This window comes from Tamandua tetradactyla, chromosome 12 (assembly GCF_023851605.1).
Source record: "Tamandua tetradactyla isolate mTamTet1 chromosome 12, mTamTet1.pri, whole genome shotgun sequence".
NCBI lineage: Eukaryota > Metazoa > Chordata > Mammalia > Pilosa > Myrmecophagidae > Tamandua > Tamandua tetradactyla.
The window spans coordinates 82,238,166-82,264,590 of record NC_135338.1 but is presented as its reverse complement, the minus strand read 5'-3'; the positions used below and the strand labels follow the sequence as shown (position 1 = coordinate 82,264,590).

General features: G+C 39.8%; 1 long non-coding RNA gene across 2 annotated transcripts in view; it reads left to right on the top strand.

The window, feature by feature from the left end:
• Window positions 1–474: 474 nt before the first annotated feature.
• The window catches only part of LOC143651636 (uncharacterized), a 44,828-nt gene continuing 18,877 nt past the window's right edge, over window positions 475–26,425 (top strand). The window contains exon 1 of one of the 2 annotated variants that reach the window (XR_013160083.1): window positions 475–636. This is a non-coding gene — a long non-coding RNA (uncharacterized LOC143651636). Of the gene's footprint in view, window positions 942–26,425 lie in introns of both variants that reach the window. The other variant, XR_013160082.1, reaches the window with a different exon arrangement.

Here is a 26,425-nt window from a genome sequence, read left to right as displayed (position 1 = left end):
GTCTATAATCAGATGTTTATTTTAAGAAAAATCTTCTTGAATTATAGTTTAAATGTTTTTCTCCTCTATTTTTAATTTCTTCTTAGGGGACTATAACTATACATATGTTGAATCTTCTTTGCCTGTTGTCAATACCTAACACATTTTAAATGTATTTAGTTTGTTTTAATTTGACATCTGTTTTTTTCAAAGCTTAACAGATTTATTGATGGGATAAAGCAGGGAGAAAGCAGATGGGAGCCTGAAAATGGCTCCTGCCTGGGAGCCAGCGGAAAGAAAGAAAAATGGCTCTGGCTCTTTGTTCTGGGAGCTGTGTTTTAAAAGGAAAGTGATGCTGGGAGGGGAGGGTGTGTGCTAGGCAGTGTTCTGTCCCTTGATTGGATGTTGACTTATGATCTGATTGGCTGCTGGAGTTCTGAGGCACTGTTTTGTGGTCAAGTAACTGAAGTAACCAAGTAACCAAAAGGGTGGAAAACAAAAACAAGCAATCTCTAAGGAATGAGGGTGGTAGCAACCAAAGGAAGCAGCCATCACTCCTATGGATGTGGGAATAAGGGGAGAGGTTGGGATTATTGAAATGTAGAAACTTTAAGGACGGCCCCCCCACGAGCTGAAACTCGTCTCTTTGAGGAGAAGGTGCTGTTTGGCTGATTCGGATGTCTCTGAATTTGGGAGAGAGTCCCGTGTGCCTGCGACTCAGACCTCTGAGGAGGGATCATAGCAGGGAGGAACTCTGGGGTCTTTTCTGTGAATGCTGAAAAATCACAGACTGGGTTCACCTGCTGCTGCTGGAAGGGAATGCATCTGCCAGGGTGAAAAGATGTGGCTGGAGTGACACTCTCAGGACGGGGCAAGTTCTGCCTTCCTCTCTGGTCTTCTAGTCTCTCTCTAGCACCCTTTATTGATAAAATCTAACAAGGAGCAGCTGGCAAAGCCAAAATGTGAGTTCTAGCCCCAGTGTCAGAAAGCAGAATAAAAGAGTTGGGGAACAGAGAATATCGAAAGAACTGGCACAGTAGCTGTATTTGTTTTAGTATGTTTCAATTTTTTTCAAATCCCTTTCTCACATAATTTTAAAATTTAGATATAATTCACATGCCATAAAATTCGCTCTTTTAAAGTGTACAAATCAGTGTTTCTAAGTCTATTCAACAAGTTGTGCAACCCTTGCCACTATCTAATTCCAGATCATTTTCTTCATCCCCAAAGTAAGCCCACTGCCCCATCCCTTCCTATTCAACCAGCCCCTTACAACTATCTTACAGATTTTCTTATTCTAGACATTTCATATCAGTGGAACCATACAATAAGTGGTTCTTTGTGACTGGGTTTCTTTTACTTAGCCTGCTATTTTCAAGGTTCATCTCTGTTATACCATGTGTGTTGGTTTGATCCTGACCAAATCTTTTGGGAGCAGCTGTTTCCTTTAGTGCTGATTCAATACTACAGTTTGGAAACTTTTGATTAGATTATCTCTGCCGAGATCTTACGCGTCCAATTGTGGGTGTCATCTTTTGATTGGTTGATGATGTGATCCCACCCGTTCTAGGTGGGTCTTGATTATATTATAGGGGCTTTAAAAGGTGAAACGTTTTGGAGAAACCTCAGAAATGACAGAGCCAACAAAAAATTCACAGCAGAGCTGACACAGATGCTGACACGTGGAGAATAGAGACACGGATTATTGGAGGTGCTTGGAGCCCAGCAGATTTCACCATGAGATGTCAAGTAAGCTAGAACGTGGGGAGAGCCAAGGGAAGTCAAGAGATGAAAGCCAGCCTCAGAGAAGGAACCCCCACAGGAACAGAGGCTGAAAGCAGTGGAGCCCAGGAGCAAGGGACCAGCAGATGCCAACCACATGACTGAGGTGTTCCTGACACATCGGCTTTTCTTGAGTGAAGGTAACCTCTTGTTGGTGCCTTAATTCTGACACTTTCACTTCCTTAGAATTGTGAACTTGTAACTTATTAAATTCCCCATTTAAAAGCTGTTCCAGTTCTGCTATATTGCAATCCAGCAGCTTACTAACTAAAACACTGTGTGTCAATATTTCATGCTTATTTAATGCTGAGGAGTCTTCCACTGTGTGGATGTACTAATACTTTATTTATCCATTCCTCAATCGATGGACATTTGGGTTGCTTCTTTTTGGCTATAAGGAACAATTCTGTTATAAACATTCACATACATGTTTTGGGGTGGACATACATATTCATTTCTCTTCGGTATTTGCCTAGGAGTGGAATTGCAGAGACGTGGGGTAACTCTAGGTTTAACTTTTTGGGGAACCACCAGACTGTTTTCCAAAGTGGCTGCACTTGCCGAAAAGTTCACTCTTTCATTCTTGCTGTACTTTTTATAACTGTTAGGCTCTTGTTCTTATTTACTTAGGTTGCATTTTCCTGGATTAGCAATAGTAGATGATGCAGCTGAGGGAGAGAGGGGTTGGAATGGTTTATGTTTAGTTTTGCAGATCAATTGCTCCCTCTTCTGTTGCTAGACTGAAGGGCAGTTTCATTAATAAATGATACCTTCTTTCTTTTACCATGTATTGCTATGGTACTATCTCGCTTTAGCCAAGTGCTTCTTTTTAATTACTCTCTTCTTTCTCTTTTTCCTAGTTGTGCTGTACAGATGAGCAGTGGGTGGTTTTACTTTCTCTCTGCTCATCTGTATAATATTTAGGAGACTGAATGAAGAGATTCTCATTTAGGCAGCTTCCATGATCCTTCGGTGTAGCCAAATCTGTATTTTTAGATAGTAGTAAATGCCATGCAGGCAGAAACAAAGGCTAAGGTCATAGAACAAGTCAGGATTTTCTACAGATAGGGTGTTAAGGAAGGCCTCTCTGCAGAGCTTATATCACAGGGAAGAGATACAATAAGCAGGGAACTTAATAGGCACAAAAGCTCTGGGATGGGAGCTTCTTTGGCAGGTTCGATAAACCCCTGATATCTGACCCACATGGATTTCTGTTTTGTTTCTGGCCTTGCGCAATTTTTTTTACTACTTACACAGGTTGTGTCTTTATTTGTCCTTCCATCTTTATATTTATATAGCTTTCAATACATGTTATTCTGGGGGATTTTGTACCATGGGAAATACAACTAGAAACCATTCATCTACAGAAAAAAAGGGGGTGGAGTGGGGGGATGCAGGGTGTGGAGTTTGGAGGAAGGGTAGGAGAGAGAGAAGCTGCTGGAGATTCACTCAAGTTGGGCCCAGAGGACCATGGCAAGGGCTTTGGGTTTTGGTCTTTAAGGGATAGGAAGGCACTTTAAACAGGGGGAACACACAATTCAATTTATACTATCAACAGTGTAGCTTTTCTCTATTGAGAACAAATTGGAGAAGGCAAGAATGAGCTGTTAGGAGGCCATTGCACCTGTCCAGTCTGGACTAGGGTGTGGGCAGGGGAAGGATGGGGCTAGATTTGAAAAGTAGAGCCAAAAATATTGTTGATGGGTTGTATGTTGACTGAGTGAGGAAGAAAATGAGAGGAATTGAGTCTGACTCCTAGATTTTCTTTAACTTATTTTGTATTGATATGTGTTATATATTCACATACCATATAATCATCAAACGTGTACCATCAATGTCATCATATAGCTGTGCATTTTCATCAAAATTGACTCTTTTTTTCTTTTTGTGAAAAATAACATATGTACAAAAAAGTAATACATTTTAAAGCACATCGCAACAATAGGTTGTAGAACAGATTTCAAGAGTTTGGTATGGGTTACAATTCCATAATTTTAGTTTTTTACTTATAGCTGCTGTAAGATACTGGAAACTAAAAGAAATATCAACACAATGATTCAGCAATCATACTCATTTGTTAAACCCGACCTTCTCTGTATAACTCCACCATCAACTTCGATCCTTCTCCCACTCTTTAGGGGTATTTCAGCTATGCCCATTCTAACCTTTTCATGTTGGAAGGGGCTGTCAATAATATGGGATAGGGGGATGGAACTAGCTGATGTTCTGGAGAGGTTGGCCCCTCTGCATTTCAGGACCTGTCTGGTCCAGGAACCCATCCGGATGTTGTAGGTTTCTGGAAAGCTATCCTAGGGCATGGGACCTTTGTCAAATCTTATATAACACCGTAGGTTTTCTTTAGGATTGGCTGGAATGGTTTTGATTGGGGTTTGGCAAGTTATGGCAGGTAGCAACGTCTAACTGAAGGTTGCGTAAGAGTGATCTCCAGAGTAGCCTCTGGACTTTATTTGAACTCTCTCAGCCACTGATACCTAATTTGTTACACTTCTTTTCCCCCTTTTGGTCAGGATGGCATTGTTCATCCCACAGTGCCAGGGCCAGGCTCATCCTTGGGAGTCATCTCCCATGCTGCCAGGGAGATATGTATAGATTATCCTTCACCTATCTACTTCTCAGTCAGTACATCCTTCAGCCACCTCCATTCATTGGGCATCATGTATAATGTTTTAAGTCAACAGTCCATCAACACTTTCAATTTTAGATAATTTCATTGTTCCCAAGAGAAAGATAACCGATAAACACACCTTCACCAAATAGAAAATCCAAATCTCCCCTTAACTCTTGTCCCTCCCCCCGTTATTAACCTCTGATGTTGCTGTGTTACCATTGATGTTTTCCTGTTAAACATAGCCCATAGCATGCCATAGCCATTTGCTCCCTATATCCTGAACTTATGCATTCTTTGTGCAAGATTCATCCCTTTGCAGTAGTTCATGCAGAAGCTTATTTATATTTATAGTGTTAATCAATGGGACCCATAGGTCTATACAACCCCTTTCAATCATGTTCAACTTCAATGTGGTAATATTACTTATAGATCCTCTAGTGAACCACCTTTTCTTCTATCTATTCCCTTACATTTAAGTTCAACCTCATTAGCTAACAATTCACTCATCTCTTGCTTCCATGTTGACCCCTCGATTTTTTTTAACTTTTTTTATTAATTAAAAAAATTAACATATAAAACACTAAGATATCATTCCATTCTACATATACAATCAGTAATTCTTAATATCGTCACATAGTTGCTTATTCATCCTTTCTTAGAACATTTGCACCGATTTAGAAAAAGAAATAAAAAGACAACCGAGACTTCCGGAGAAGATGGTGGCTTAGTAAGGCGTGCGGGTCTTAGTTCCTCCTTCAGAACAACTACTAAAGAACTAGAAACAGTACAGAACAGCTCCTGGAGCCACGACAGAGACCAGACACATAGTGTACCCCATTCTGGAACGGGTGGACCAGCTAAGAGACTCCGCTGTGGTGAGGTCCCCGAGAGGCGCGCACTTCCCCGGGCCGCAGCGGCTGGCGGCCGGAGCCCCTCCCTCCCTCCTTCCTGGTCCGACTTGGAGCTTTGGATCGGCGGTTCCCCAAGCCGTGGCGGCCGGCGCCCCTCCCCCACGCGCGGCTTGCCGGGCCAGCTGGGAGCCTCGGAACAGCGGTTCCCCAAGCCGCGGCAGCCGGCGACCAGAGCCCCCTCCACACACGCGGCTTCCCGGGCTGGCTGGGAGCCTCGGAACAGCGGTCCCCCAAGCCGCGGCGGCTGGCGACCCTCCCCCACAGGCGACTTCCTGGAGGGAAAGGAAAGTGTCTCCAACAGTAGTAGACACTGAGCCCAACCTAACACCAATAGTGGCATTAATGAACAACTTCTGACTACTAAAAATAGGCCCTCAGCTCAGACGAAACTGATCAAGGCAGAAGTCGCCTATTGGGCTAACTGAAAAAGAGGAAAGGGGGCGAAACAGAGCCTTCTGCTGCTGTTTCTACGGAGGCTTCGTTGCCTCTGGGCTCCGCGCTGGGATTACACAGGTTGCAACTGCCCTGAACGCAGAAACAGGCTGCTTTCAGGGCTCTCTACCACCTGAACCTTCCCCATGGGAGGGGTGAAATGCAAATCAGGTGGAATCCCTCTCTCAAGGAATTCAGATCCCAGGACTTCACAATTTGAAGCCATTAAAACCAACCTACAACCTTTCCTCTATCTCCACCACACACCCAGCAGCGAGAGTCTTCCAAAGTCAAAGGAGCCACAACATCTTTTGCTGGTGGGACCCGCAGACAGACAAGCACCACATACTGGGCAGGATAAGAAAAACAGAGCCCAGAGACTTCACAGGAAAGTTTTTCAACCTGCTGGGTCCCACACTCGGGGAAATCTGATTAAATGCCCAGACGCCAGCAAAAAATAACAAATCACACCAGGAAAATTGAAGATATGGCCCAGTCAAAGGAACAAACCAATAGCTCAAATGAGATACAGGAACTGAAACAACTAATTCTGAATATACGAACAGAAATGGAAAACCTCTTCAAAAACCAAATCAATAAATTGAGGGAGGACATGAAGAAGGCATGGGATCAACAAAAAGAAGAAATGGAAAGTCTGAAAAAACAAATCACAGAACTTATGGGATTGAAAGACACAGTAGAAGAGATGAAAAAAACAATGGAAACCTACAATGGTAGATTTAAAGAGACAGAGGCTAGAATTAGTGAACTGGAGGATGGAACATCTGAAATCCAAAAAGAAACAGAAACTATAGGAAAAGAATGGAAAAATTTGAGCACGGGCTTAGGGAATTGAATGATAATATGACGCGCACAAATATACGTGCTGTGGGTGTCCCGGATGGAGAAGAGAAGGGAAAAGGAGGAGAAAAACTAATGGAAGATATTATCACTGAAAATTTCCCAACTCTTATGAAAGACCTAAAATTACAGATCCAAGAAGTGCAGTGCACCCCAAAGAGAATAGACCCAAATAGGCGTTCTCCAAGACACTTACTAGTTAGAATGTCAGAGGTCAAAGAGAAAGAGAAGATCTTGAAAGCAGCAAGAGAAAAAATATCCATCACATACAAGGGAAACCCAACAAGACTATGCGTAGATTTCTCGGCAGAAACCATGGAAGCTAGAAGAGAGTGGGATGATATACTTAAATTACTAAAAGAGAAAAACTGCCAACCAAGAATTCTATATCCAGCAAAATTGTCCTTCAAAAATGAGGGAGAAATTAAAACATTTTCAGACAAAAAATCACTGAGAGAATTTGTGACCAAGAGACCAGCTCTGCAAGAAATACTAAAGGGAGCACTAGAGTCAGATACGAAAAGAGAGAAGAGAGATATGGAGAAGAGCGTAGAAAGAAGGAAAATAAGATATGATATATATGATACAAAAGGCAAAATGGTAGAGGAAAGTATTACCCAAACAGTAAGAACACTAAATGTTAATGGACTGAATTCCAGCAATCAAAAGACATAGACTGGCAGAATGGATTAAAAAACAGGATCCTTCTATATGTTGTCTACAGGAAACACATCTTAGACACAAAGATAAACATAGGTTGAAAGTGAAAGGTTGGGAAAAGATATTTCACGCAAATAACAACCAGAAAAGAGCAGGAGTAGCTATACTAATATCCAACAAATTAGACTTCAAATGTAAAACAGTTAAAAGAGACAAAGAAGGATACTATCTACTAATAAAAGGAACAATTCAACAAGAAGACATAACAATCATAAATATTTATGCACCGAATCAGAATGCCCCAAAATACATGAGGAATACACTGCAATAACTGAAAAGGGAAATAGACACATCTACCATAATAGTTGGAGACTTCAATTCACCACTCTCATCAATGGACAGAACATCTAGACAGAGGATCAATAAAGAAACAGAGAATTTGAATATTGCAATAAATGAGCTAGACTTAACAGACATTTATAGGACATTACACCCCACAACAGCAGGATACACCTTTTTCTCAAGTGCTCATGGATCATTCTCAAAGATAGACCATATGCTGGGTCACAAAGCAAGTCTCAACAAATTTAAAAAGATTGAAATCATACACAACACTTTCTCGGATCATAAAGGAATGAAGTTGGAAATCAATAATAGGCAGAGTGCCAGAAAATTCACAAATACGTGGAGGCTCAACAACACACTCTTAAACAACGAGTGGGTCAAGGAAGAAATTACAAGAGAAATTAGTAAATATCTCAAGGCGAATGAAAATGAAAACACAACATATCAAAACCTATGGGGCGCAGCAAAGACAGTGCTAAGAGGGAAATTTATTGCCCTAAATGCCTATATCAGAAAAGAAGAAAGGGCAAAAATTCAGGAATTAACTGTCCACTTGGAAGAACTGGAGAAAGAACAGCAAACTAACCCCAAAGCAAGCAAACGAAAGAAATAACAAAGATTAGAGCAGAAATAAATGAAATTGAGAACATGAAAACAATAGAGAAAATCAATAAGACCAGAAGTTGGTTCTATGAGAAAATCAACAAGATTGATGGGCCCTTAGCAAGATTGACAAAAAGAAGAAGAGAGAGGACGCAAATAAATAAGATCAGAAATGGAAGAGGACACATAACCACTGACCTCACAGAAATAAAGGAAGTAATAACAGGATACTATGAACAACTTTATGCTAATGAATACAACAATGTAGATGAAATGGACAAGTTCCTAGAAAGGCATGAACCAACTTTGACTCAAGAAGAAATAGACGACCTCAACAAACCAATCACAAGTAAAGAAATTGAATCAGTCATTCAAAAGCTTCCTAAAAAGAAAAGTCCAGGACCAGACGGCTTCACATGTGAATTCTACCAAACATTCCAGAAAGAATTAGTACCAACTCTACTCAAACTCTTCAAAAAAATCAAAGTGGAGGGAAAGCTACTTAATTCATTCTATGAAGCCAACATCACCCTCATACCAAAACCAGGCAAAGATATTACAAAAAAAAAGAAAACTACAGACCAATCTCTCTAATGAATATAGATGCAAAAATCCTCAACAAAATTATAGCAAATCGAATCCAGCAACACATTAAAAGAATTATACATCATGACCAAGTAGGATTCATCCCAGGTATGCAAGGATGGTTCAACATAAGAAAATCAATTAATGTAATACACCATATCAACAAATCAAAGCAGAAAAATCACGTGATCATCTCAATTGATGCAGAGAAGGCATTTGACAAGATTCAACATCCTTTCCTGTTGAAAACACTTCAAAGGATAGGAATACAAGGGAACTTCCTTAAAATGATAAAGGGAATATGTGAAAAACCCACAGCTAATATCATCCTCAATGGGGAAAAATTGAAAACTTTCCCCCTAAGATCAGGAACAAGACAAGGATGTCCACTATCACCACTGTTATTCAACATCATGTTGGAAGTTCTAGCCAAAGCAATTAGACAAGAAAAAGAAATACAAGGCATCAAAATTGGAAGGGAAGAAGTAACACTAACAATGTTTGCAGATGATATGATACTATACATCGAAAACCCGGAAAAATCCACAGCAAAACGACTAGAGCTAATAAACGAGTACAGCAAAGTGGCAGGTTACAAGATCAACATTCAAAAATCTGTAGTGTTTCTATACACTAGCAATGAACAAGCTGAGGGGGAACTCAAGAAACGAATTCCATTTACAATTGCAACTAAAAGAATAAAGTACTTAGGAATAAATTTAACTAAAGAGACAAAAGACCTATACAAAGAAAACTACAAAAAACTGTTAAAAGAAATTACAGAAGACCTAAATAGATGGAAGGGCACACTGTGTTCATGGATTGGAAGACTAAATATAGTTAAGATGTCAATCCTACCTAAATTGATTTACAGATTCAATGCAATACTAATCAAAATCCCAACAACTTATTTTTTGGAAATGGAAAAACCAATAAGCAAATTTATCTGGAAGGGCAGGGTGCCCCGAATTGCTAAAAGTATCTTGAGGAACAAAAACGAAGCTGGAGGTCTCACGCTGCCTAACTTTAAGGCATATTATGAAGCCACAGTTGTCAAAACAGCATGGTATTGGCATAAAGATAGATATATCGGCCATTGGAATCAAATAGAGTGCTCAGATATAGACCCTCTCATCTATGGACATTTGATCTTTGATAAGGCAGTCAAGCCAATTCACCTGGGACAGAGCAGTCTCTTCGATAAATGGTGCCTAGAGAACTGGATATCTATATGCAAAAGAATGAAAGAGGACCCGTATCTCACACCCTGTACAAAAATTAACTCAAAATGGAGCAAAGATCTAAACATTAGGTCTAAGACCATAAAATAGTTAGAGGAAAATGTAGGGAGATATCTTATGAAACTTACAATTGGAGGTGGTTTTATGGACCTTACACCTAAAGCAAGAGCACTGAAGAAAGAAATAAATAAATGGGAGCTCCTCAAAATTAAACACTTTTGTGCATCAAAGAACTTCATCAAGAAAGTAGAAAGACAGCCTACCCAATGGGAGACAATATTTGGAAACGACATATCAGATAAAGGTCTAGTATCCAGAATTTATAAAGAGATTGTTCAACTCAACAACAAAAAGACAGCCAATCCAATTACAAAATGGGAAAAAAACTTGAACAGACACTTCTCAGAAGAGGAAATACAAATGGCCAAAAGGCATGTGAAGAGATGCTCAATGTCCCTGGCCATTAGAGAAATGCAAATCAAAACCACAATGAGATATCATCTCACACCCACCTGAATGGCCGTTATCAACAAAACAAAAAATGACAAGTGCTGGAGAGGATGCGGAGAAAGAGGCACACTTATCCACTGTTGGTGGGAATGTCAAATGGTGCAACCACTGTGGAAGGCAGTTTGGCGGTTCCTCAGAAAGCTGAATATAGAATTGCCATACAACCCAGCAATACCATTGCTAGGTATCTACTCAAAGGACTTAAGGGCAAAGACACAAATGGACATTTGCACACCAATGTTTATAGCAGCATTATTTACAATTGCAAAGAGATGGAAACAGCCCAAATGTCCATCAACAGATGAGTGGCTAAACAAACTGTGGTATATACATACGATGGAATATTATGCAGCTTTAAGACAGAATAAACTGATGAAGGCATGTAATAACATGGATGGACCTAGAGAACATTATGCTGAGTGAGACTAGCCAAAAACTAAAGGACAAATTCTGTATGGTCCCACTGATGTGAACTGACATTAAAGAATAAACTTGGAATATGTCATTGGTAACAGAGACCATCAGGAGTTAGAAACAGGGTAAGATAATGGGTAATTGGAGCTGAAGGGATACAGACTGTGCAACAGGACTAGATACAAAAACTCAAAAATGGACAACACAATACTACCTAATTGTAATGTAATTATGTTAAAACACTGAATGAAGCTGCATCTGAGCTATAGGTTTTTTGTTTGTTTGTTTGTTTTTATATATATATATTTTGTATTTTTTATTTTTATTTTTTTCTCTATATTATTATTTTCTTTCTTTTTCTGTTGTCTTGCTATTTCTTTTTCTAAATCGATGCAAATGTACTAAGAAATGATGATCATATATCTATGTGATGATATTAAGAATTACTGATTGCATATGTAGAATGGAATGATTTCTAAGTGTTGTGTTAGTTAATTTTTTTAATTAATAAAAAAAGACAACTGAAAAAAAATGATAACAGAGAAAAAAAAGATTATACGTACCATACCCCTTACCCCTCGCTTCAATTACTAGCATTTCAAATTAAATTTATTTAACATTTGTTCCCCCTATTATTTATTTTTATTCCACATGTTCTACTCTTCTGTTGATATAGTAGCTAAAAGGCGCATCAGACACAAGGTTTTCACATTCACAGAGTCTCATTGTGAAAGCTATATCATTGTTCAATCATCATCAAGAAACATGGTTACTGGAACACAGCTCTACATTTTCAGGCAGTTCCCTCCAGCCTCTCCACTACATCTTGAACAACAGGGTGATATCTACTTAATGCATAAGAATAACCTCCAGGATAACCTCTAAACTCTGTTTGGAATCTCTCAGCCATTGACACTTAGTCTCATTTCACTCTTCCCCCTTTGGTCGAGAAGGTTTTCTCAATCCCTTGATATTAATTCTCAGCTCATTCTAGGGTTTTTCTCAGTTCCTTGATGCTGAGTCTCAGCTCATTCCAGGATCTCTGTCCCACGTTGCCAGGAAGGTCCACACCCCTGGGGGTCATGTCCCACGCAGAGATGGGGAGGGGGAGGGTGGTGAGACTGCTCGTCATGTTGGCTGGAGAGAGAGGCCACATCTGAGCAACAAAAAAGGCTCTCTTGGGGGTGACTCTTAGGCCTAAATTTTAAGTAGACTTGACCTATGTTTTGTGGGGTTAAGTTTCATACGAACAAACCCCAAGACTGGGGGCTCAGCCTATAGCTTTGGTTGTCCACACTGCTTGTGAGAATATCAAGAATTCAACTTGGGGAAGTTGAATTTCTCCCCACTCTCACCATTCCCCAAAGGGGGCTTGCAAATACTTTTCCAGTCAGTGATCAAATCACTCTGGGATTCGTCGGGGCATCACTCTGGACAAACCAACAAAATCTCATGTCCTACCCGAGATTCCAAGTACTTATGACATTCAATCAAACTATCTACATGAGTAATATTAGGAAATGCTCTAGTCAAAATCTAAATTTTGTAACAAATAAACATTTTTTGCTTTAGTCTCACACATAAGGTGACATTTTAAAGTATTAATTATCATCTATTTTCAGCACCCTGCAATAATGACATTCCTTTGTTCTTCTTCATGCAAAACATTTTTAAAATTTGTACATTGTACATTTCACTATTATACACTCTAGGCATTCCTAGATTATACCATCTCAATGTTTACCATCTATCTTTCTTTCTGATTTCATTTATGTCCCCAGCCCTCCTCCCTCTATCATTCTCACATGCAGCTTCATTCAGTGTTTTAACACAATTACATTACAGTTAGGTAGTTTTGTGCTGTCCATTTCTGAGTTTTTATATTCAGTCCTGTTGCACAGTCTCTATCCCTTCAGCTCCAGTTACCCAATATCTTACCCTATTTCTATCTCCTGATGGTCTCTGTTACCAAGGAAATATTCCAAGTTTATTCACTAATGTCAGTTCATATCTGACATTACAGTATTTGTCCTTTTGTTTCTGGCTAATCACACTCAGCATAATGTCCTTAAGGTCCATTCATGTTGTTACGTACTTCATAACTTTATTCTGTCTTACAGCTGCATAATATTCCACCTTATGTAAATGTCACAGTTTGTTTAGCCAGCTGTCTGTTGATGGACATTTTGGCTGTTTCCATCTCTTGGTAATTGTTAATAATGCTGCTATAAACATCGGTGTGTAAATGTCCATTTGTGTCCTTGACCTCGTGTCCTTTGAGTAGAGACAGCATATAGATGGGTCCTGTTTTTTCATCCATTCTGCCAGACTATGTCTTTTGATTGGAGAGTTTAATCCATTAACATTCAGTGTTATTACTGCATGGGTAGTACTTTCTTCTACTATTTTGCCTTCTGGATTTTATATGTCATATCTAATTTTCCTTCTTTTTACCTTTACTCATAGTCTTCCTTTCTACACTCTTCTCCACACCTCTCTCTTCTGTCTTCATATCTGTCTCTAGCGTTCCCTTTAGTATTTCTTGCAAAACTGGTCTCTTGGTCACAAATTCTCTCAGTGTTTTTTGTCTGAAAATGTTTTAATTTCTCCCTCATTTTTGAAGGACAGTTTTTCTGGATATAGAATTCTTGGTTGGCAGTTTTTCTCTTTTAATAATTTAAATATATTATCCCACTATCTTCTTGCCTCCATGGTTTCTGCTGAGAGATCTGCGCATAGTCTTATTGGGCTTCCCTTGTATGTGATGGATTGCTTGTCTCTTGCTGCTTTCAAGATCCTCTCTTTCTCTTTGACCTCTGACATTCTGAGTATTAAATGTCTTGGAGTAGTATGTCTATTTGGATCTATTCTCTTTGGGGTACACTGCACTTCTTGGATCTGTAATTTTAAGTCTTTCATAAGAGTTGGGAAATTTTCAGTGATAATTTCCTCCATTAGGTTTTTCTCCTCCTTTTCCTTTCTCTTCTCCTTCTGGGACACCCACAACACATATATTTGTGCTCTTCATATTGTCTTTCAATTCCCTGGGTCCCTGCTCATATTTTTCCATTTTTTCCCCTATATTTTCTGTTTCTTGTCGGATTTCAGATGTTCCATCCTCCAGTTTTGAAATCCTATGTTCTGTCTCTCAAAATCTACCATTGTAGGTTTCTATTGTTTTTTTCCTCTCTTCTACTGTGTCTTTCATTCCCATAAGTTCTGTGATTTGGTTTTTCAGACTTTCAGTTTCTTCTTTTTGTTCTTTCCTTGCCTTTTTTATATCCTCCCTCAATTCATTGATTTGGTTTTTGATGAGGTTTTCCATGTCTGTTCGTACATCCTGAATTAATTGTTTCAGCTCCTGTATGTCATTTGAATTGTTGGTTTGTTCCTTTGACTGGGCCCTATCTTCAATTTTCCTAGTGTGATTTGTTATTTTTTGCTGGCATCTAGGCATTTAATTACCTTAATTAGTTTATTCTGAAGATTGCTTTCACTTCTTTTATCTAGGGTTTTCTTGCTGGATGAATTTGTTGTCTATCTGTTCTTTGACATTCTGTTCAGCTTTATTTGGACCTTTAGCTTAAGTTTTGTTTAACAGAGGAGAATTTTTCAGTTCTTGTTTTCTTGTTTCTTGTCCTGCTTGTGTCCCCCCACCCCCCCCACTTAGGAGGGTCTGCTTAGATATTATATACCCCAGCCAGATTTTCCCAGACCAAACTGGCCTCCTATCAGGAGGAAAAAGTCACCTGCATCAGTTTTCCCTGAGGGTGAGACCCAGCAGGTTGAAAGTCTTTCCTGTGAAGTCTCTGGATTCTGTTTTTCTTATCCTGCCCTGTGTGTGGTGCTTGTCTGACTGCAGGTCCCACCAGCATAAGATGACATGATACCTTTAACTTTGACAGACTCTCCCTGCTGGGGGCGTGGTGGAGACAGAGGAGAGGTTGTAGGCTGGTTTTTTTTTTTTTTTTTTTTGTTTTTTTTTTTGTTTTTTTTTTTTTTTTTTTTTTTCTTTTTTTTTTTTTTTTTATTAATTAAAAAAAGAATTAACAAAACAATTAGAAATCATTCCAATCTACATGTACAATCAGTAATTCTTAATAACATCACATAGTTGCATATTCATCATTTCTTAGTACATTTGCATCGATTTAGAAAAAGAAATAAAAAGACAACAGAATAAGAATTAAAACAATAATAGAAAGAAAAAAAACAAAAAAAACAAAAACAAAAAACCTATACCTCACATGCAGCTTCATTCAGTGTTTTAACATAATTGCATTACAATTGGGTAGTATTGTGCTGTCCATTTCTGAGTTTTTATATCCAGTCCCATTGTACAGTCTGTATCCCTTCATCTCCAATTATCCCTTCTCTTTTTTTTTTTTTTTTAATTAACGGAAAAAAAGAAACTAACCCAACATTTAGAGATCATACCATTCTACACATGCAATCATTAATTCTTAACATCATCACATAGATGCATGATCATCATTTCTTAGTACATTTGCATTGGTTTAGAAGAACTAGCAACATAACCGAAAAAGATATAGAATGTTAATATAGAGAAAAAAATAAAAGTAATAGTAGTAAAATCAAAACAAAACAACACAAAACAAAACAAAAACCTATAGCTCAGATGCAGCTTCATTCAGTGTTTTAACATGATTACTTTACAATTAGGTATTATTGTGCTGTCCATTTTTGAGTTTTTGTATCTAGTCCTGTTGCACAGTCTGTATCCCTTCAGCTTCAATTACCCATTGTCTTACCCTGTTTCTGACTCCTGCTGAACTCTGTTACCAATGACATATTTCAAGTTTATTCTCGAATGTCCGTTCACATCAGTGGGACCATACAGTATTTGTCCTTTAGTTTTTGGCTGGATTCACTCACCATAATATTCTCTAGGTCCATCCATGTTATTACATGGTTCATAAGTTTATCTTGTCTTAAAGCTGCATAATATTCCATCGTATGTATATACCACAGTTTGTTTAGCCACTCTTCTGTTGATGGAGATTTTGGCTGTTTCCATCTCTTTGCAATTGTAAATAATGCTGCTATAAACATTGGTGTGCAAATGTCCGTTTGTGTCTTTGCCCTTAAGTCCTTTGAGTAGATACCTAGCAATGGTATTGCTGGGTCGTATGGCAGTTCTATATTCAGCTTTTTGAGGAACCGCCAAACTGCCTTCCACAGTGGTTGCACCCTTTGACATTCCCACCAACAGTGGATAAGTGTGCCTCTTTCTCCGCATCCTCTCCAGCACTTGTCATTTTCTGTTTTGTTGATAATGGCCATTCTGGTGGGTGTGAGATGATATCTCATTGTGGTTTTGATTTGCATTTCTCTAATGGCCAGGGACATTGAGCATCTCTTCATGTGCCTCTTGGCCATCCGTATTTCCTCTTCTGAGAGGTGTCTGTTCAAGTCTTTTTCCCATTTTGTAATTGGGTTGGCTGTCTTTTTGTTGTTGAGATGAACAATCTCTTTATAAATTCTGGATACTAGACCTTTATCTGATATATCATTTCCAAATATTGTCTCCCATTGTGAAGGCTGTCTTTCTACTTTCTTGATGAAGTTCTTTGATGCACAAAAGTGTTTAATTTTGAGGAGTTCCCATTTATTTATTTCCTTCTTCAGTGCTCTTGCTTTAGGTTTAAGGTCCATAAAACCGCCTCCAGTTGTAAGATCCATAAGATATCTCCCAACATTTTCCTCTAACTGTTTTATGGTCTTAGACCTAATGTTTAGATCTTTGATCCATTTTGAGTTAACTTTTGTATAGGGTGTGAGAGATGGGTCTTCTTTCATTCTTTTGCATATGGATATCCAGTTCTCTAGGCACCATTTATTGAAGAGACTGCTCTGTCCCAGGTGAGTTGGCTTGACTGCCTTATCAAAGATCAAATGTCCATAGATGAGAGGGTCTATATCTGAGCACTCTATTCGATTCCATTGGTCGATATATCTATCTTTATGCCAATACCATGCTGTTTTGACAACTGTGGCTTCATAATATGCCTTAAAGTCAGGCAGCGCGAGACCTCCAGCTTCGTTTTTTTTCCTCAAGATGTTTTTAGCAATTCGGGGCACCCTGCCCTTCCAGATAAATTTGCTTATTGGTTTTTCTATTTCTGAAAAATAAGTTGTTGGGATTTTGATTGGTATTGCATTGAATCTGTAAATCAATTTAGGTAGGATTGACATCTTAACTATATTTAGTCTTCCAATCCATGAACACGGTATGCCCTTCCATCTATTTAGGTCTTCTGTGATTTCTTTTAGCAGTTTTTTGTAGTTTTCTTTATATAGGTTTTTTGTCTCTTTAGTTAAATTTATTCCTAGGTATTTTATTCTTTTAGTTGCAATTGTAAATGGGATTCGTTTCTTGATTTCCCCCTCAGCTTGTTCATTACTAGTGTATAGAAATGCTACAGATTTTTGAATGTTGATCTTGTAACCTGCTACTTTGCTGTACTCATTTATTAGCTCTAGTAGTTTTGTTGTGGATTTTTCCGGGTTTTCGACGTATAGTATCATATCGTCTGCAAACAGTGATAGTTTTACTTCTTCCTTTCCAATTTTGATGCCTTGTATTTCTTTTTCTTGTCTAATTGCTCTGGCTAGAACCTCCAACACAATGTTGAATAATAGTGGTGATAGTGGACATCCTTGTCTTGTTCCTGATCTTAGGGGGAAAGTTTTCAATTTTTCCCTATTGAGGATGATATTAGCTGTGGGTTTTTCATATATTCCCTCTATCATTTTAAGGAAGTTCCCTTGTATTCCTATCTTTTGAAGTGTTTTCAACAGGAAAGGATGTTGAATCTTGTCGAATGCCTTCTCTGCATCAATTGAGATGATCATGTGATTTTTCTGCTTTGATTTGTTGATATGGTGTATTACATTAATTGATTTTCTTATGTTGAACCATCCTTGCATACCTGGGATGAATCCTACTTGGTCATGATGTATAATTCTTTTAATGTGCTGTTGGATACGATTTGCTAGAATTTTATTGAGGATTTTTGCATCTGTATTCATTAGAGAGATTGGTCTGTAGTTTTCTTTTTTTGTAATATCTTTGCCTGGTTTTGGTATGAGGGTGATGTTTCCTTCATAGAATGAATTAGGTAGTTTTCCCTCCACTTCGATTTTTTTGAAGAGTTTGAAGAGAATTGGTACTAATTCTTTCTGGAACGTTTGGTAGAATTCACATGTGAAGCCATCTGGTCCTGGACTTTTCTTTTTAGGAAGCTTTTGAATGACTAATTCAATTTCTTTACTTGTGATTGGTTTGTTGAGGTCATCTATGTCTTTTTGAGTCAAAGTTGGTTGTTCATGTCTTTCCAGGAACCCGTCCATTTCCTCTAAATTGTTGTATTTATTAGCGTAAAGTTGTTCATAGTATCCTGTTATTACCTCCTTTATTTCTGTGAGGTCAGTAGTTATGTCTCCTCTTCCATTTCTGATCTTATTTATTTGCATCCTCTCTCTTCTTCTTTTTGTCAATCTTGCTAAGGGCCCATCAATCTTATTGATTTTCTCATAGAACCAACTTCTGGCCTTATTGATTTTCTCTATTGTTTTCATGTTTTCAATTTCATTTATTTGTGCTCTAATCTTTGTTATTTCTTTCCTTTTGCTTGCTTTGGGGTTAGCTTGCTGTTCTTTCTCCAGTTCTTCCAAATGGATAGTTAATTCCTGAATTTTTGCCTTTTCTTCTTTTCTGATATAGGCATTTAGAGCAATAAATTTCCCTCTTAGCACTGCCTTTGCTGCGTCCCATAAGTTTTGATATGTTGTGTTTTCATTTTCATTCGCCTCGAGGTATTTGCTAATTTCTCTTGCAATTTCTTCTTTGACCCAGTCGTTGTTTAGGAGTGTGTTGTTGAGCCTCCACGTATTTGTGAATTTTCTGGCACTCTGCCTATTATTGATTTCCAACATCATTCCTTTATGGTCCGAGAAAGTGTTGTGTAAGATTTCAATCTTTTTAAATTTGTTAAGACTTGCTTTGTGACCCAGCATATGGTCTATCTTTGAGAATGATCCATGAGCACTTGAGAAAAAGGTGTATCCTGCTGTTGTGGGATGTAATGTCCTATAAATGTCTATTAAGTCTAGTTCATTTATAGTTATATTCAGATTCTCTATTTCTTTGTTGATCCTCTGTCTAGATGTTCTGTCCCTTGATGAGAGTGGTGAGTTGAAGTCTCCAACTATTATGGTATATGAGTCTATTTCCCTTTTCAATGTTTGCAGTATATTCCTCATGTATTTTGGGGCATTCTGATTCGGTGCGTAAATATTTATGATTGTTATGTCTTCTTGTTTAATTGTTCCTTTTATTAGTATATAGTGTCCTTCTTTGTCTCTTTTAACTGTTTTACATTTGAAGTCTAATTTGTTGGATATTAGTATAGCCACTCCTGCTCTTTTCTGGTTGTTATTTGCATGAAATATCTTTTCCCAACCTTTCACTTTCAACCTATGTTTATCTTTGGGTCTAAGATGTGTTTCCTGTAGACAGCATATGGAAGGATCCTGTTTTTTAATCCATTCTGCCAATCTATGTCTTTTGATTGGGGAATTCAGTCCATTGACATTTAGTGTTATTACTGTTTGGATAATATTTTCCTCTAACATTTTGCCTTTTGTATTATATATATCATATCTGATTTTCCTTCTTTCTACACTCTTTTCCATATCTCTCTCTTCTGTCTTTTTGTATGTGACTCTAGTGCTCCCTTTAGTATTTCTTGCAGAGCTGGTCTCTTGGTCACAAATTCTTTCAGTGACTTTTTGTCTGAGAATGTTTTAATTTCTCCCTCATTTTTGAAGGATAATTTTGCTGGATATAGGAGTCTTGGTTGGCAGTTTTTCTCTTTTAGTATTTTAAATATATCATCCCACTGTCTTCTAGCTTCCATGGTTTCTGCTGAGAAATCTACACAAAATCTTATTGGGTTTCCCTTGTATGTAATGGATTGTTTTTCTCTTGCTGCTTTCAAGATCTTCTCTTTCTCTTTGACCTCTGACATTCTAACTAGTAAGTGTCTTGGAGAACGCCTATTTGGGTCTAATCTCTTTGGGGTGCGCTGCACTTCTTGGATCTGTAATTTTAGGTCTTTCATAAGAGTTGGGAAATTTTCAGTGATAATTTCTTCCATTAGTTTTTCTCCTCCTTTTCCCTTCTCTTCTCCTTCTGGGACACCCACAACACGTATATTTGTGCGGTTCATATTGTCCTTGAGTTCCCTGATACCCTGTTCAAATTTTTCCATTCTTTTCCCTATAGTTTCTGTTTCTTTTTGGAATTCAGATGTTCCATCCTCCAAATCACTAATTCTATCTTCTGTCTCTTTAAATCTATCATTGTAGCTATCCATTATTTTTTCTATGTTTGCTACTTTATCCTTCACTTCCATAAGTTCTGCGATTTGTTTTTTCAGTTTTTCTATTTCTTCTTTATGTTCAGCCCATGTCCTCTTCATGTCCTCCCTCAATTTATCGATTTCATTTTTGAAGAGGTTTTCCATTTCTGTTCGTATATTCAGCATTAGTTGTCTCAGCTCTTGTGTCTCATTTGAGCTATTGGTTTGTTCCTTTGACTGAGCCATATTCTCAATCTTTTGAGCGTGGACAGTTATCTTCTGCTGCTGGCGTCTGGGCATTTATTCAGATTTCTCTTGGTGTTGGACCCAGCAAGGTTGTAATATTTTTCTGTGAAATCTCTGGGTTCTGTTTTTCTTATCTTGCCCAGTAGGTGGCGCTCGTGGCACACGTTTGTCTGCGGGTCCCACCAGTAAAAGGTGCTGTGGGACCTTAAACTTTGGAAAACTCTCGCCGTCCTGGGGGTTCGCTAGCCGAAACGGCTTGAGCCGGCCCGGGGTCCGAACGCAGGGAGGGTTGCTGGTCGCCTCAGCCAGGGAAAGAGCCCGTCCGAATTTCCTAGTCGGCCCTGGGCAACAAGCGTGGCGGGAGGGCGCCAGCGGCAGCGGCCCGCCCGAGAGAGTGCACGTTCCCCGGGAGTCACGGGGTCACCGTTCTCCGCGGCCTGGGGGTTTCCGATCCAATTCTCTCAGTTGGTCCGGGGGCTGCGCGTGGTGTGGGCGCCAGTCGCCTTGGTTTCAGGGGACCACCTCTCCAATTCTCCCAGCCGGCCCGGGAAGGGGGAAGGGAGTAACTCCGGCCGCTTGCCACCCCGCCCGGTAAGGCCCGCGCGCCTCGGCGATCTCACCCGAGCTGCTTCTCTCAGCCAGCCAGCCGTTCCAGGATGGGGTACGCTGTCTTTTTTATCTCTGTTGTGGCTTTGGGCGCTTTCTGTATCGTTTCTACTCCCCTAGTAGGTGTCCTGGAGAAGAAACTAAGATCCGCGCGTCTTACTAAGCCGCCATCTTCCAGGAAGTCCCCTAGGCTGGTTTTAATGGCTTCAAATTACCAAACCCTGGGGTCTGAATTCCTTGATGGAGGGATTCCACCTGAGTTGGGCTTCACCCCTCCCCTGGGGAAAGCATAGGCTCCAGACAAGCCCCCAAAAGAGCTGACTTCTGCCTATGCCTGGGGCAGTTGCAGCCTGAAAAGGCCTGCCGCGGTATCCAGAGGCAGTCAAGCCTTTGTAGATACACAGCCACAAAAACCTCTTTTTCCTTCTTTTTTACCCCCTTTTTCTGTCAGTCCTGCCCCCTTGGCACTGGGGCAAAAATGAGCAACCTCTGCTTTGATCAGGTTCACCTAAGCTGGGGGCCTATTTTTAGTAGTCAGAATTTGTTAATTATTTCCACAATTGGTGTTTGATTGTGCCCAGTCCCTGCTGCTGGTAAAGTCCTTTCCTTTCCCCTCTGAGAAGCGGCCTGTCGGGGAGGGGCGATGGTCACTGCAGCTTTGGGAACTCACGGTTCTGGGGGGTGCTCACAGCCAGTCCAGCTGGTCCAGACTGGGGTACGCTGTGTGTCTGGTCACAGACATGGCCCCAGGAGCTGTTCTGTACTGTTTCTGGTTGTTTAGTAGTTGTTCTGGAGGACGAACTAAAATGCGCACATTATTAAGCCACCATCTTGACCCGGAAGTGGCCCCTAGATTTTTTATTTAAGCAACTGGATGAACGAGTGACACCATTGCTGAGATGCAAGATGACTGGGAGCAGGAAACTCTAAAATCGAATTCTGGACATGTTAAATCTGAAATGCTGATTAAACATTCAAGTGTATCAACACCTCCTCCTCTCTCCTCTTAAACATGTTCCTTCAATGCTTATAATTTGCATAATGCAGATGGATCACCTCTTGAATATCCAAACATTCAAAGCAGGTCTTCTAAAAACACATAATTACAGTATAGGGAAAAAAATCATCATGGTAGAGTCCAAAGAGATGAGACCCTCAGCATTCTCTGTTACAGCCCATGAAAAGAATGATAGCTTGGCAACTAGTTCTCTGGTTCCAGAAGGAAAAGATAACTCAGCCAGCTCATAAGTCCTAGCATTCAACTCAGCTCATCCGTGCAACTCAAATACGATTTTAATGATAGGTTTTATAGCACAACCCAGATTTTCCTTCCATGAGGGAGTCAGAGGGGCATAAGCATGCCCTGGAGGGTCTCCATGATCATCAGCAAGAAAGCAAGTAGTAGCAATTGATTTTCTGTGATGCCCATTGCAATGATCTGAGCCTCCCCTTTGGAGAGAGACGTCTTATCTAGAAGGGGCACTGTGCTAACTGGGAAAGGTACCAGGATAGTTGAGCAATATTTCCATGTTAGCTAGGTCACAAGAACTTGGTAGCTGTTCCACAAGTGGTGTTTTGGGCATTAGAGCTGCTGCATACATTTTTATGATTGAACTGGGCTCTGCTTATAGAGAACACCTTCTGCAGACAGAGTGGAATCCACACAAGACAGAGGATAGGCATACATTGAGGGGAAGATGCAGGAGAGAGAGAGGACATGGCAGTAAGGAAGTGTCCCTATGGAAGAAGGTGGTGAGACACAGTGTCCTGCAGGCAGGGCCGCTTGTGGCCTCCCTGGCAGCAAGAGGGAAGGAAGGTGGGGTGGAGACTGACACTGGGCTGTTGGAGCAAGCTCCCAACTGATGGCTACAATTTTCTTATAAGGTAAGAAGAGAGAATCAAGGGTTTCAGAAGACCAAAGAAAACTTGAAATAGTGCAGAAAGTGGTGGTGAGAGCTGACTGGGGGACTCCAAGGGAGGACAGGCAGTGTTGCTTTCCAGCTGAAGCTATATCTGACTTTGCAATTTTTCTTCTGCAGTGCCCAGCACAAAAATGGAAGAGGCCAAATACTGGTCCATTCAGGATAGGTTTTGCCAAGGATGAAGGGCCAAGGGAGTTGAAAATGTTGGCTAGGAGTTTAGAGGATTGGTTGGAGGCTGTTAGTGAGTCAACCCAGTTAAAGGGCATGTCTCACAGGTGTCACTGTCCAATGTAATTCTGGGTCATTGAGTGGGATTGTGTTGGGGGGTGGTGGTGCTGCTACCGCTCTCATGGACCCAGGCTGTGATGGCCCTATCATCTTCAACCTGAGGTTTCCAAGTTCTTTATGCTGTCAACTTCCAGCCTGAGGATGGGGAAAGAACATCAAACATTGCACCTGAGTGGTTTTAATGGGTCAGACAGGACATGGCTTTACCCCGATCTAACCTAGCTGCAAGAGATGCTCTTTGGTCATGTGCCCAAAGAAAGAGGAAGTGGCTTTAGTGAGCTGCCAGTCTCTGTTGCAGTGGAGGTGAGGCTGGTAATCCAAGCTGTACAGAGGCAAGACAAAGAAACAAGAAAGCCCTGTGGGAGTTAGGAGAAAAATAATCTCTTCCCACTAAGGAAAATAGTACTGGTTTAGAAAGCCAATCTCAAGTGTTGCCAGGACGCACTGGGAAGCAGCAGTTGTGGATTCTCCAACTTGGTGCAATGAAGTTAAAAAAAGATAAAGAAAGGCATCATATGGGTCTGGCAGATGAAAAGAAGAAGTATGTTAGAGGAGATGGTGGTTGTCTGCACAGCTTGTGACAAGGTGCACTTCTCACATCTAGGATGCGGGCCAGATACACACACCTCAGCAGAGCTATCCTCAGTCACAGCCAGGTCACAGAATCATGTCACAAATTAATTGCACACAGCATTCGGTAAACAGGGCATGCAAATTTTATAGCACAAAAGGGCCCCCATTGAGGAATTCTTCAGACTCTGGTCTACTTTACATGTCAAGGGAATTTGTTGGGGAAATGTGAGGCTACTCCCTCCCTCCAGTGCTATCACTGAAGATGATTCTTAGAAACATGTCTCCATCTCACTGGGCTTTTCCCTTATCCTTGTGAAGCACGTTGAGCATGTCTTTGATGGACGGGGAGACAGAAGTCCAGAGCAGTTACGACTCAGAGCTGGTGTCCAGTGGGGGTTCGAGCGCATGGGTGGGAAATGGCAGAGGTGGGCCTTCTTTGCTGGGTAGGGCATGCTGGGCACCTCAGGGGGGTGTCTGGGAGGCACAGGCCTCCCCTTCATGGGACCAGGCAGCAGGGCCTACTCCATGAGAAGTGAGCCCATCAAGAATGTCACAGGCCATAGAAAGGCCAAGAGAGGATGGTCCAAGAATACCACTATGCCAAGGACATATTATATCCCAGGGTAAAAAAAATATTTTTATTTTGTGGGAAAATCTTCACAAATCTGAATTTTAGAGAGCATCCACCATAAAAGCATAGTGAGCTCCAAACTATGACTTGTGTCTCTTTTGTACTGGCCCTCTGTTTCTTCTATTGGATGCTCCATTATTCCTCTAGGAACCTAAGGCAGAATAGCTTTGTAAGGACTCAACCACAGACCCACATGCTCTTTAAGTCAGTCGTGTTCTCATCCTTAGGTAGAAGGTAGACAGGGAAAAAAATTGGCTTTGGAAAAGTGAACAAGTTTGTCACTGTACATATTTGTATTCTGATGGGAAGACAGTTATTTAATGGGGCAATAATTTTGACACTGGGGCTATAAGTGAGTAATTGTTAATAGGGAAATGGAGGCTTCCCAAGCCATTTATGTTTTTATGATTTCTGAGTATTATGTGTTGCATATGCGTAAATTTGTGTATATACATGTGGCTGATTAAATGTTCTACCAAATTGTGATGTTCAATTTAATATAGTATGGCTCCTTGTTGTACCAACTCTGATTTTAAAGTATAATCTCAGATACAAATTAGGTCTGCTAAGCTAAAGCATGGAGCTGGTGTCTGAATTTTATTAAAGTTTCATCTTCTCAAAGGATACAATTCTCTATAATCTTCAAAATGGACCTTTAATTTCCTTTCTTAAGGATATTCTGGGCCTTGTTTGCTAAATTTCCATAAATAAGGAATTCTTTACAAATCAGCAAAGTATGTCAATTGCAATCACATTCCTAATTCATCTAAATATCATCAATGCTTTAGAATAATTATATTTATTGGATTCTATAGGCAAAATATAAAAATAAAATACTACATTAAAAATTTTTACCAAAAATGTATTTACATTGTTACTTGGAAAGACGAAATCCAAAGAGATACTCATTGAATTTGCCCATCACTTTAAAATTTAATTTGATTCCATTTTGAATAGGTAATATGTTCAGATGGTTCAAGGCCCAAAACGTGTATCTAAAAGGCATATTATGGAAGGCTCCCTGCAGCATTATTTGTAATAGCTCAAGCCAGAAAACAATCCAAATGTTCACCAACAACAGGTGGATAAATGTGGTGTGGTATAATCATACAATGGAATGTTATACGGCAATGAAAAGGAACTGCTTACTCAAGTAATATTAGGGATGAATCCCAGAATCATAATGTTGAGGGAAAGAGGCCAGACATAAAATAATATATATAATTCCATTTATGTAAAGTGCCGAAAAAGACAAAACTAATCTATAGTGATGATAATCTATATGGTGGTGTTAATTATAATTACCTTTGAGAAGGTAACCACTGGGGTTCTACTTAGGTTCTATTTCTTGGTCTGGGGAGGGCTTATTTGGGTGTGTTGTTAAAGTAAAGTCAAGGGGCACACTAGTGATTGGAAAACGGAGCACTGCATTTATTTACCTCACTGAGTAGCATCTCAAAAGGAAAAAAAATCAGGGTTTTTATAGTCCACGAAGGGGTTGGTTCCTTGTGATTTTGCCATTTAAGAATTGGTGTTTAAACCACTATTTGGGCAGAATGAATCAATATGTGTGTACTGGGCTGTGTGAAGCAACCTCATTGTTCTTTGGTTGGGAAAGAGGTTTTAGTTAGGTCGAGTGAGGGTCTGGTAAACCGGGGGTCTTCATTTACCAGAAGACCTATAACAACCACCCCAGACTGTTTGACTTAAATAACAGGAATTCATTGTGTCACAGTTTGGGAGGGTAGAGTTCCAAAATCAAGGTATCAGAGGCCATGCTTTCTCTGATAACTATAGCATTCTTTGATGGCTTGTGAGCTA